The sequence below is a fragment of the Taudactylus pleione genome, unplaced genomic scaffold (assembly GCF_031769625.1).
Source record: "Taudactylus pleione unplaced genomic scaffold, aTauple2 ptg000083l, whole genome shotgun sequence".
NCBI lineage: Eukaryota > Metazoa > Chordata > Amphibia > Anura > Myobatrachidae > Taudactylus > Taudactylus pleione.
In genome coordinates, this window is record NW_028284485.1 from 11,756,571 (window position 1) to 11,770,378 (window position 13,808).

Consider the following 13,808-nt stretch of genomic DNA (forward strand, 5'->3'; position numbering starts at 1 on the left):
TTTAGGTAGGACAATTTTTATGAGGCTTGCGCTGCCTAAATCAGACAAATGAAACAAAGTCAATAACTAAGATAAAATGAATGTCATAACTCAGTGTTGGAATTCTTGATATTTGATTACCTATATATTTAAACTGTTGTGCGGCCCAAAATATAGGATTGTTAGGCGGCAAACGGACATCGGCATTTGGCTGAGCTAGAGAAGTGCTACCAATTTAACAATATTAACCAAAAATCTTGATACTTTAAAAGTTGCTAAAGGACAAAACATAAACCAAAGGATCAATGACTAGATTGAACAAACGTGGTGAAATTGGACACCCCTGCTGAGTGCCATGTGTAAGGGAACACTACAACAGCCAATAATCAATAACAAACCAAAGGAATTGATGTACAGATACCTGATAAGTCTGATCTAGAGTGGGTCAAAATTTCTCATTTGAAGGACTCTAAATAAATTGAGCAAGAGTACTGTATCAAATCTTTTTTTGTGTGTAGAATCATAAATATAGTTTGTATATGTTTTCTAGAAGGGCTAGAGGACTGTATCAAAACTTTTTTTTGTTTTGGCTTACCAGCATATTTTGCATGTGTTTTCACATACGATGCAACAACCTTTGTCACAATTGTTCAAATGCCTTTCACAGATTGCTTATTCCTAACAAAAATCAACAAATGTTCTGCAAGAATTTATGGTAACATCAATTGATGCCTATCAGAAATAAATGTATTTAGAAGTTTTATGTCAGTACTGTTTAATGTTATGGGCCTGTAGAAATCAATTAATTGGGGATCATGGTTCAAAACTGTATATTCTTCATGGAAGCAAGGAAAGGGTGTACTATTATGGAGAATACTATTAAATAATTCCAATATATTGGAGGCTACAAGACTTTGCAGTATTTTAAAATATTCATTAGAGAATCCGTTGGGACCAGAAACCTTATGCAATTGTAGGTTTGAAATCACAGAAGTTAACTTAGCAAGTACAGTACAATCTTCTGTTGGATAATTTTCATGGTATGACTGAGTCAAAAGAAAGATTTTCACTGGATCCATCAGACACTCATGTTGACATTGTTCAAATTAAATATCACTATACAAGTTGACAAAATTGTATTGTGCATCATTAATAGCTGTGATCATTTCCTTGGTGCACATGGCCTAGACATGGTTGCTCGTTATTGCCCAGCTTAAACATAGAAAAAGTCAAGTCACACTTCACCTTAGCCAGCAATAAACAAGCCAATACAAAATAATCCAGTAAGTATCAGGCCTAAGAATATGAATATGTCTCCCATGATTCAAGTATACCCACAAGAAAGTAGAAAGGGAGCTGTGCTGTTACTGATACTGAGATCCTATATAAGCACTCCAAAATATATTTGGCCAATCCCAAAAATAAATATTATCTAAGTAGACCATATACTGTAATTCTGAACAAGATAGTTTTTGAATTAATTAGAATTATAACATATGCTGGAAAATGCCAGGTATGGAACCCATGCGACTAGGTTGCCATTACCAGGGTAATTGACACAAGGGCATTATCTGATATTTATATAACTCATTTTGTTTACAAGACTACTGAATCCCAATCAAGATTGAGTCTGTGTGTGACTAAGAGAGGTGCACAGTATAGTAAAAAAGTAAAAGACCTACAGTATCTGAGGTATTTAAAAGAACCAAATATCAGAAAGCTGGAGAGTGGTTATAAGAAATGTTGTTTCCAATAAGAAAAAGTAAAGGGCTTGGGGGACAGGTGTTGATATGATGAGTCACAATTTATGTAATGTTTCATAAAAACTTAGTAGTGGATACATTAGGTTCTTATGGGTTTACTGATGTATAGCTAGTTCCCCAAATGTTTTCACTCCAAGATTAAGAATCTTTCATCGGGATAAGTAACTGAAGAAATAATTGAATATCATAAATTCCTATGAAACAAAATAGATACACCCTGACCTATCTATTAAATATTGAAACACATTATCTCAGCCAATTTGCCTGCAAAGAGGAATCAGCACCAACCTTCCAATATTTTTTTTGTAGAAAAAATAATATCAAGACTAAATCTTTTTAAATAAGTGGCAATCTACTTCCTCTTAACAGTAGAATTAAAGTCTCCCACATTAAAGGAGATGAGCTTAAAATGGGTCTGAGAAATCAAAGAAAATAGGATATTGTTGGTATTATTATTATTATTATTATTATTATTATTATTATTATTATTATAGCAAAAGATGTACATGAGGACATATCAACCTATACATAATTTGGGCAAACTGGTAGCATCACATAGTAATCACAGCTGTATTGTAATTCTCTATCCCAGCCATCGGTAGAGACTATTAAAACTACAGAATTAAAAGGATTGTGTTAGATACCAAGTGGGGAGGGGTGCAACATGAGCACCAATTAAAAATTAAAAATTGACATATAGTATAATGCTTCTTAACACATTTTCTATGATTTCCAATCCCAAACAAAGAATAAGCAAACAATGTAATTCATAGGTGTACACCAACTGAATTACAATAGAACAATTGTAAACATAACAAGTCAATAGTAGGATAATTTGGCCAGTAGTGCAATAATCAAAAAAATTAGATACCTAATATCTACACATTTGCTACAGTAAGGAGACCTGAGATTTTGTAGAGCATGAGTGAAAATATTTTTTTAATCTCAAGTGTGATCAGAACAAATAGAGAGTTTAGCCATTATCTTGTATACTGAGCTTTGCGAGGTACATACCGTAAGCACATAGTAATGTCAGGAAGTAATTTACAATCAATACAAACTCTCTTAGACCCTTCAATTATCAATTGGGGAACCATATGATAAGCTCAGAAAATTAACTCTTTCATGCAATAAAACATATTTTTTTTATTACAAATGTATAAGTATGACAGATTATTTTAACACCAATGGAGAATGTTAGCTAACTGCAGCTAGTAATATGGGGCTTGTGCAAACTGCCTCTTGATATACTAAGGAGACAAAGAAGACTTCTTTGTTGGGGCACCACTTAATGTGATTAGTGATTGCTTTAAAAATGTACTTTTAATGAATTATGTCTAAAAGAAGAAGGACTTAACATACAGACATACATAATATACATAGAACACACAATTCACCCTTTTAAGGGAAGCAACAAATAGGAAAAACAACCTATATGGAATCAATGCCCTTATATGACATCAGAATAGTTAAGAATCAATCTGTCAGTGCAAATTTAATGAGAATAGCGTAATGACAATTAATTGCCTTATTAGCTTAACAACACACAAAGAACAGCAAAACAGACAAGCAGTAACAGAATATGTACGCTCTTATATTGGGTAAATAAGTGGCTGACTCCTACCAATGGTACAATGCTGAACAAAGTATAGTAGTTTAAAGTTTAATCTACACAAATGCCATATATAAATGAGTAGTGGCTAATTCAAAAGCAAACTGAATGTTGCTCAAAACAGTCTCCCAGTTAATAAGTGGAGAAATATCTCCTATATAATCACTAACGATATTAAAATGAACCTCTATATACCCCTGCCTGTACCTTCTAAAATCCTTCCTATAAACCTCTAAGGATGACGCTAATTTGTGTACGCAGTTATTCAGTAAATAAAGACTTAGACCTGGAATCTGTGGTTTCAAAGCACAAGTGTTATTCAAGTAAAAGTTTAGACAGTTACACGCAATTGATCCAGACACAATTTAGGCGTAAAAGGAATTATACAGACCCAAGTACAGTATACATATGCAGCGCTTCTGGACCCGAAGATAGGCATCAACAAGAGACCCCTCATCATTCAGCATTCAGCACAAAGACTAAGAACCCAGTGTTTGAGCACACATATTATAACCCCCCCAGAATAGACAGGACAATAGAGAAGTTTGTTGCTTATGTCATTGGTTCCAGGGGAGAAGCATCTGTTACAGAGCATTTAACAGGCTGGTTCAAATAGACTCTCCCTGCCTCTAACAGCTGGGGGTCTTTCCCTTCCCGCCCCCCGTAACATCCTAACAGTTGTTCATTAAATATACATTTTGTTGTTTGTAGACTCTGCGATCCATAACTTGAGAATGCATGATGCAATCTCCCCAATGATAACAATGGAATACTGTGGAAAGAGTATGCATCAGTACGAAACCAAACACGACTTGTTTAGCATGTATAAAACCTTAGTTATCAAATATCTTTATTTCTCAGCATTTAACCTAACTGAACCAACTTAAATCATATACTTTAAAGCTTTTTAAACCTTATGTGTGAATATGTAATGTGTGAGTATTTGGGGTTTGATATAAGGACGCTAGTTAACTTGGGGTAGATGCGTGCGCATAAATCTAATAAAACAGCAGTTTCATACAAAGTCCTATGCATTCGCTAATATGCGACTAGTTAACAGCACAATTGTGCGTATTAATGTGTGTATGAGAAATGGAGAAAGATGCAATTGCATGGTGCTAATAGTATTATCGCCACATGTACTAAAATGTGAGTTTATCTAAAATGGCGCTTAGGTGGCCATTCGCAAAATGGCATCTTGCGATCTTATTTTCAAGATGGTGTCTTGTGGCCAGTCGCAAGATGGCATCGCTATGAATAAATTTTAAACTGAACTTGTCTCGGCCAATTATTCAGCTTCGACATCTGGTACGTGGCACAAGTAGTTATCTTGGCAACCATAGTGCCATATTCTATAATGGGCGCAGAATTATGAGAGGTATATATCACACTTATGTATATATCAGTGATACAAGAAAAATTGCAACTTGTTCCAACAAATAAAAATTGCTTCTCAAGAGAGACTCCCAAATAGCAACATATTGATACAAATAAGTATAGATTTTGCAACACTGTGTATCAGAGTGCAGTTTATAACTTAGCTTGTGCTGGATTTCTTTTAGTGTTCAGAGTGAATATTATTGCTCAATGTAGAGGTCTGTGTGTGTGCACAAGAGGCAAAGACTTTGTCAGTTACGTCAGCAGCAATCTCCCTCCACACTGCATCTTTAAATGGTGCATGGCTGCTCTGTCAGCTTGCCTCATTTGAAATCAGATGATGTACATTTTGCCGGGGGTCAGGGCTTGATCACATCAGAGTGATGTACATCTAGGAAACCCCTTCTTAACAGATAATTGTAACCAATAATTGGTTCAAATGACATACATTGTCAATGTCCAATCCAAAAGAACTGAATGTAAGTGGGGAAGACTAGCAATAAATGATAATAGGCATATGTTAATTGTCTAATTGAGGGCCATATGGCTCAAAATTGGAGAGTTATCAGGGAGAATAAACATATTAGTAGCTAATCACCCTCAAGCACAGGTAATTCAAGGGCAATCACTATATATTAAGTGAATAATACCACGCAGAGTGTAAATAGATTAATATAGTATATAAGGGTGGATATTTATTCACTAGATGCATTTATATCTACAAAAAACATAACCATATTGCATTGTGAGCATTCAGAAGTGCCATCTAAATCACATAAGACCATATCATGCTAAATGCAGTTTACAACTATAGACAAAGCTAATCATGGTAAAAATGATTCATGTATAGCAGAAGCATGCTGCCAATTCCTTACATGAGATTGTCCTGATACATAGATACATCTGTATCAGATCACGGCAGTTAGCTCAAAGCTCCATGTTTTCAGGATAGCCCAAAGCACATAATTGTAATTTCTTCAACATATCTGGATAACAATGTGAGATGCTCATCAACTATCATGTTCTTAGTAGTAATGATATATACATATACACAGTATATAAACATACAAGCAGTGTCATTATCTAGGTCAACCATGTTATAAGGGCAACTGATGGTACATATTAGCCCCTAAAAACAGATAATTGGCATAGATGTTCATAAGACATGAGTGTCAATAATAGTCATTTTCCTAAATATATCTAAAGATATGTATAGTATTAAATGTAATAATCTCCACTATCTATTTAAGTGAAATAATATAACTCACATAATAATCATATGTACATACATCCCAGATTAGATAAGAGAGATAAATAGCATGAGGCACCTGTCAAAAAATTATATTTCATATGGCAGTGGTAAAGATGATCATTCACACTGTGAGTTATAAGAAGACATAATATATACAGGGAAAATAAAGGAAAATCACTTGATATTAGGTGAAGGATACCACCCAGAGGGTAAATAGATTAATGATGTATATAATTCACTAAATTAATTTTCATCTAAGAAAAACATAACCATGTTGGATTGTGAGCTTTCAAGGGTTCCGTCTAAATACATAAAACCATAACATGCTAAATGCAGTTTTCAATTGTATATAATGCTGGTAATGGTAAAAAATATTCATATGTAGCAAAAGCATGCTGCCACTGCCTTACACAAAATTGTCCTGATACATAGATACATCTGTATCAGCTTAAAACTCCATGTTTTCAGGATAGCACAAATCATATAAACATGCCTGGAAAACAATTTGAAATACTCATCAACAAAAGTGTTCTCAGTATGTTCTACCAGATGAGTACTGTACATATACACAGTATATATACACAAAAAATTTCATTATCTGCATACACCATGTTATAAGGGCAATAGATGATATATAATTGCCCCTAAGAGACAGATATCTGGCATAGATATTCATAAGACATAAGGGTGTCAGTCATAGTCATATCTTTAAGTATATCCAAAGATATGTGTAATGTCCAATGTAATCTTTACCACTATCTACATAAGTGAGGTATTATATCTCACATAATAATAATCTATGCATACGTCCCAGATTTGATAGCAGAGATGAAACAGCGTAAAACACCTGTCATATGGTGATATTACATGTAGCACTGATGCATATGATCATCCACGCTATTAATTATAAGAGAAAGATTATAAGAAGGGGCTATAGTTAATATATTCATTAAGTACCCCTGGTGAGAGTGCTCCCAACTTAAAAGTCCAGAAACTGTCACATTTAAATAGTTATTTTGTTATATCTACACCTTTGATCCCTAGGTGTGTTTGCTCCTGACCAAATGCTTTGAGATTTTAAGGTCTCCTTTATGCTTGTAATAGAAATGTTTTGCTTCTACAGTCAGTTGTTTAAATGTAATGAGATCCGAAGCAGCATTTCTAACATTTCCAACGTGCTTTAATATATGCTCCTTGAGCATCTGAGTCATCATGCCTACATATTTCATATTGCAGTCACATGTTATGCAGTAGATTACCCCTTTTGTTCTACACTTTATATAACTCATGATTCCCATATTCTTACCATATTTGTCTATTACTTATTTTTTCTTGTTCATATATAGACAAGCTTTGCATGAGCCACATGGAATTTAACCTTTAACTCTGGGCGGTCTAGCTGCCATTCATATTTAGTGGCTTTGAATTAGTTGGTCTCATAGATTAGGGGATCTTCTCCAACTAAGGGATACTCAGGGATACCCTATCCCAGACATATTTTGTCAGGTCTTTATCCAAATGCAGGATGTGCCAATGTTTTTATGAATAATAGCTTTTATACTTCTGCACTCTTGGCAAAAGTCTCCAACAAATCTTATTACTTCCTCCTTCTCTTTAGTCTTAGTGGCTGTTTCAAAGACGACACATACATCTATTACTGAATCCACGTTGTTTTATTCTAGATGCAAGTGAACCACATTGCTGTTTAAAAGTGTCTGAATCTAAGCAATTGTGCCGTAACCATAAAAATTCCCCTTTGGGGATATTTTCATTTGTGAGTGGGAAATGTGTTTATTGCTTTACTTTTTCTATACAAATCTGTTTTGAGTATTCATACAGGGTTCTCATAGATTTTTAAATCCAATAAATTAATGGATGAGTCACTGATATCATGTGTAAGTCTTAGATTGAGATCATTAATATTCAATTCCCTGAAGAAATTGAGTAAGATATTTTTATCACCGTCCCAGATCATTATGATGTCATTTGCATATCGATACCACATTATCACATGTTGTTTATAGCTTTTATTTCCATCATTGAATACACATTCACGCTCACACCAGCCTAGATATAGGTTGGCATATGTGGGAGTGCATGCCAAACCCATTGCATTTCCTCTGATCTGGATGAAGAACTTGCCATTGAAGTGAAGAAATTGTAATTAATGTAATGCAAAATGTAGTGGTTGCAGAATGAATTTATTGAATTCCTCATGCCTGTCCATGTTGAGAAAATACTCCACTGCTTGGATCCCTATGGTATGGTTAATGCTTGTATATAGGGCTTCTACATCCAAGCTCACTAGCAGCTGTACCTCCTCCAATCTTACATCAAGCAATTTCTTAAGTACATAAGATGTATCCCTTATGTATGAAGGGAGTGTCAGGACACAATGCCTTAGGTGCAGATCTACAAATTTGATGGCTCCCTCTGAAAGACTTCCTATGCCAGACACAATATGTCAGCCGGGTGGAGTTTTTGAAGCTTGTGTAGTTTTTGTAGCAGGTAAAAAGTGGCTACTCTTGGATATTCTGTCCAGAGGTAGTCATATTCAGTTTTTGATATTGTTCCTTAGTTCTTGGCTTTATCAATAATTATTTTTAAAATGTCCTTATAGTTTTCCAAGGGGTTCAAGAGGATCTGTTGGTAACAATGTTCATGCAATAGTTATTTTTATGATTCTTTGATAGATTGGTCCTTAGGCCAGATAATGATGTTGCCTCCTTTATCAGAGGGCTTAATAACAATGTCTTACCATGTCCTGATGTTTCTCAGGGCATCTCTCTCTTCCCTAGTCAGGTTATCCTTTCTTTTATGTAGCCATCTTTTCGTATGTAATTCATCCAAGTCCTTGAAAACCAGATTGGCAAAAATCTTCACCTTTGGACAAATAGAATCTGCTGGAAAGAAAGTGGAGTTTATCTTGCATCATGGCCTATGGTGTAAAGTGCAGGCTTCTATATCTGATTCTTCTTGTAATTCCTCTAGGGCCTCCAGTGCAGTTTGTTCCATTTCAGTCATCTCCGTTTGAATTGGTGATTGGTTTTGACTTGATGAAAAGTGTTTTTTTAATAGTAGTTTTTGGCTAAACAGCTTAAGATCTTTTTCCCAATGGAAACGATTGAAGCCCATTGTTGGTGAAAAGGATAAGCCCCTACTAAGGACATAATTTCTGTTTTTTGTAAGGGAATGGAAGAGATTAATGATTATCAGGTATTTCTTCTGGTTATGGGTTGAATATCTGCTGGGGGACAGGAAATCCCATCTTGCTTTACCTCTTCTTATTTGACCTCCTTGTCCTCCTTTTGAACCCCTTTGTCTTCCCCTGGTTCCTCTGTATTAGTTGGTGTCTCTATTTTAGTGTATGGTTTAGATTGATAACTTGTACTATTTTCTTCTCCAGATGACTCAAACTCAGAATATGTATAGTTCTCTGTTTGTTCTCCACTAGCCTCTCTAGTGCTTGGTTTTCTCCATCTGAAAATGTGTCCAGATAATAAGTCTCTTTTGTCCCTTGCAAACTTTTTTTCTTACTTTCTATGATGACCTTTTCATAAATCCCCAAGTCTTTTTTGTTTTGTTCAAATTGTAAGTCACTTTCCCACTATTCTAATTGCATCCCCAGGTTTTTAATTTCTTTTTCACATACCTCTAATACTGAGTTATCAGGTTTTAGGAGGATATTGATTAGGTCCTGAGAACATTTCAACAGGATATTTTCCCTCACCTTCTGTAAGGAATCTGTGATTAGAGGAAATGCTGGAAAAAAATTCAGTCTTAGAACTCTTGGGCAGATTTTAAGCCCAATAGATCTCTTAACAATTCGTCAAAAACAACAAAGAAAAACATCACTGTGCTAGGTATTATTAATGGCAGTCTGGTGCTTATCATGAAAAACAAGTGGGCTTCAAATACAAAAAGAAATTGAATAAACCACAATATGTGAAAACAACAAAAAGACAATTACATACAGTATAATAATAAATAATAAACAGGTAATTGACACATTAAAGGTTACTGTCCCAGTATAGCAAGGTGTTAATATTCATAGAAGTAACTCAATAATTATCTTAACAATGTTAGCTTTGTGTAGTAGCTATTAGCTGCAAATTAAAATAGCCTGCATTGATTAATAAGCTCAGAGTTCAGAAAAGTATATTTTCCTTGTTCATAGTTTGAGAGTAATTAATATAAGGAAATATTACCAGTTAAGTGAGAATGAAATCCACTTTAATAATTTACTCTGGGGTTACTCTAGGTGCAGTTGCTTCCTCTGACATTTATGGCTTTCACTATGCATGAGGTTGTATAGATTTCAAGCAATAGAAGAGCTGGTATTTTCAGTTGCCTTGTCTATATCACTGTCTTATATACTGTATATCACTGTGCAGCTGCATGAGAACAGGTGCCATTGAAGTGGCTAGAAGTTAGGAGGAGAGATAATAGCACCAGCAATCAAGTCCCCACAGCCAACATATACATATTCATGCAAGGCTCTGGCTTGCAGGATTTTAGACAGCTGCAGTGAACGGAAAACTGTCATTATAGCTGGCCAAATATGCAGTCCTCGACAATCAGGTTTTAACAGACAAATGTGAAAGAGTGCAGCCTTTTACCAAAGGTGTTGTTGGAGCCCAAGTGGCCATAGCTATAAATATTTGCTGTCTCCTATGATCTCCTGATGCCAGGTATGAATGGAAGCAAACAGCCACTTGTTCCTTGTTAGAAGAAGTGATACTGCTATAGTTGGATCATGTGCATTAATCAGTAATGGGTGCATGGACATGTTTCATTTACTAGAAATGGAGACTTTTTCAAAAATGCCCAGAAGCTAAAATAATTCAGTTTAAGTAGGTAAATGTATTAACTGATTAATCTATCAATTATAACCTTGCCTTTATTTATATGTACCAAAATAGTTTTAAAAAGTCAAAAACAACATAATTTTCAAATTTCAATATACATACGAAAAAAAATCTTGATTAATCAGTATAAACACATATTTAAAATACTGATGATTTATAGTACAGTTTACCTATAATTATGCTATCAAGATTAGTTAATCTATGTTGGTCATAGATTGTGATATCATCCATTCTGCTAATAATTTCAATTGTTATAGAGATATTTTGCTTATATTAGAACAATGACATTTTATCTTATATACATTCTAGTGCTGTAAATAGTTGTACAAAATATATATTAAAAAAAAATATTTTACTTTGATGAAGGATGGAATGGTAACAAAGGAATGAAGAGTATAAGAAAAGTACACTGATAGCTATTTTATATGACTTTGGTATCAGATTCACTATTTCCACTAAAAGATTAATTACTGTATGTAAATTATAGGGTGTTATTGTTATATGCTACTGAGGAAGTCGCTGATACAGAGGGAGAGAAACATGTTTTATTGCCTGCTAAAACAAATAAGCTGAAGACCACATGCTCTATAGCTCCCCTTATCAGAATTCCCCCTCCATTCCCTTGCTGTCGGCATATGGATCTGCTCAGGTAAGTGACTGTGTGTAATATCACAATCAACCTCTGGAGCAGAGTGAGAGAAAGGGAAGAAAAGGACATCCACCGAATGAAATGGAGGACAGGACAAGCCCCCTTCTTTTAAATATCAGAGGAAAAATGTGGTGATATGATAATATATATATATATATATATATATATATATATATATATATTATTCATGACCATGATGGATTATTTTTTACCATAAATATATTTTAAATTAATGCATAGGAGCATATATATCATTGATACATACACCTGATGGATGCAAACTTTCAGTTTTATACATGCAAACACATATATCACTGATATAATATATCTGTGGATGCAATCTATTTTTTTACAAAGTTTACGTTCACAACTAACAAAATAGATTTTATTGCCACTGTGCTTGTGTAGTCAGCTATTATCACAACTGGACATTATTTTTATCTAAAACAAAATCTTGCACCTTCAAAAGATCCAATTGTCACTGTATCTGTATATTCAGCCAAAACCAGAACTGTTTGCTGTGTACTTAGTGATACTGCAGAACAGACATTCTGTTTCACAAATCTATACAAAATTGCAGTATAAAAGGAAACATATGGTGTTAGCTGGAACTAAAAATTCATATACAATATTCCAGAATATGATAATATCAAGGGAGGATAATAAAAGCCTCAAGTGGATACACATTATCTGCTAAAAAGTGAAAAAACTACAACTGTTTCTGTTTATCCTAAATTAGATCTGCAGTTGTTTATAGACTTGTGATCTTTTTATGTGTGCTTAAATTCAACTGGTTACTATAACAGATATTAGTGGAAAATATTTTTTTAGTAGTAATATTGGAGGTGTATGTTCTAATTAGTTCATCAGTAAATTGCATGTGAACTTTTAATAAGTATTCTTATTGGGAAAGTGCTTTTGTATATTGTGAATTTTTGAATGTGAAGGAATGTGTGTATGTCGTTAAGCTGGTTTAATAAGGATACTTGATAAAATAAAATATTATTTACTTTAAATATATAAAACTGTATGCCAGCGCTCTCAATTTTGTATTTTTTTGTTATTGTCAATTATAGCAGATTGTGGCAATGGATGTCCATTCACATATTCCTTAGAGTGAACAAAACTCCCATAAAATGCAAATCTTGTGGGTAAATATTATCTATAAGAATATTGGGTCTTAATAAAGTTCAAACAAGTCACATTTCATCACGTGCCTCATTTAGTCCATTGAGACCCAAAGTATCTCATCTAAATATGCATGAGGATTCCAGTAAGCATAGTTGACAAAATCTATTACCTCCCCTTAGTGTTGTCAAACTTTTCTACTACTTTATGAGTCAGTCCAGATGGATTACAATTATGAGCATGAACATTATGTTGGGAAATACTATGGGACAAATGTAATAGGGCGATAATTTAGAAATGTGAAAGTAAACTCTCACACTTTTTAAACTCGACCAAAATAAAATAGTCCGAGAACATGCAAACTTGAATGTTTTTTTAAGACATAAAAAAGTCTCAAAATTTAAACTCTCAATCAGATGTTTTCCCATTTTGAAAATACAACTTCATCAATTTAATAGTGTGAGAGTTTACTGCTAAATTCTCACATTTTCTAAACTCTCACCCTATTACAATTAGCCCCATGTGTTTGAAGTTTACACAAAATGTTTAATCTACTGTATGTTCCATAAATCTAGGTTTTAGGGATCTTGTGGTTCTTCACAAACACTGTAAAGGGGTTTGGTTATCAAACTTGCTGATATGGAGGGGATTGTAATATTAAACTGTAGTGACTATACAGTATATCGAAATCAAATCAACAACTACAGGATACCAAATAATATACCCCACTACCTAGAGATCCCACTCCCTTTTTTCAGCTTGAGTTGAAAAACCTATTGTGTAAGGCCAAATCTTTGGGCTCTATTACTAATGAAGATTTTTTTTATAGTTAAGAAATCCTGTCACTTCCATATACTGTCACTTACCCAATATTCACAAAACACTTAGTTCACCTCCTAGGAGACACATTATGTCTGGAGTAGGGTCACTCACTTCTAATTTATCCCATTTTGTTGATGATCATTTGCAAACTAACATTGCCAACTTAGACTCTCACATTAAAGAAACTACAGAATTCTTATTCTACAGAATCCATTAGGTTTACAGTGGACTCAAGGGTGGGAGTTTCTCACAATTGATGTCCAAGCATTTTATATTAATATCCTCATGTAGATGGAGTGAATGCAATTTAACACTATTTACAATCAGACAATGGAGTCTTAGCAAGGCATTGCAGCTT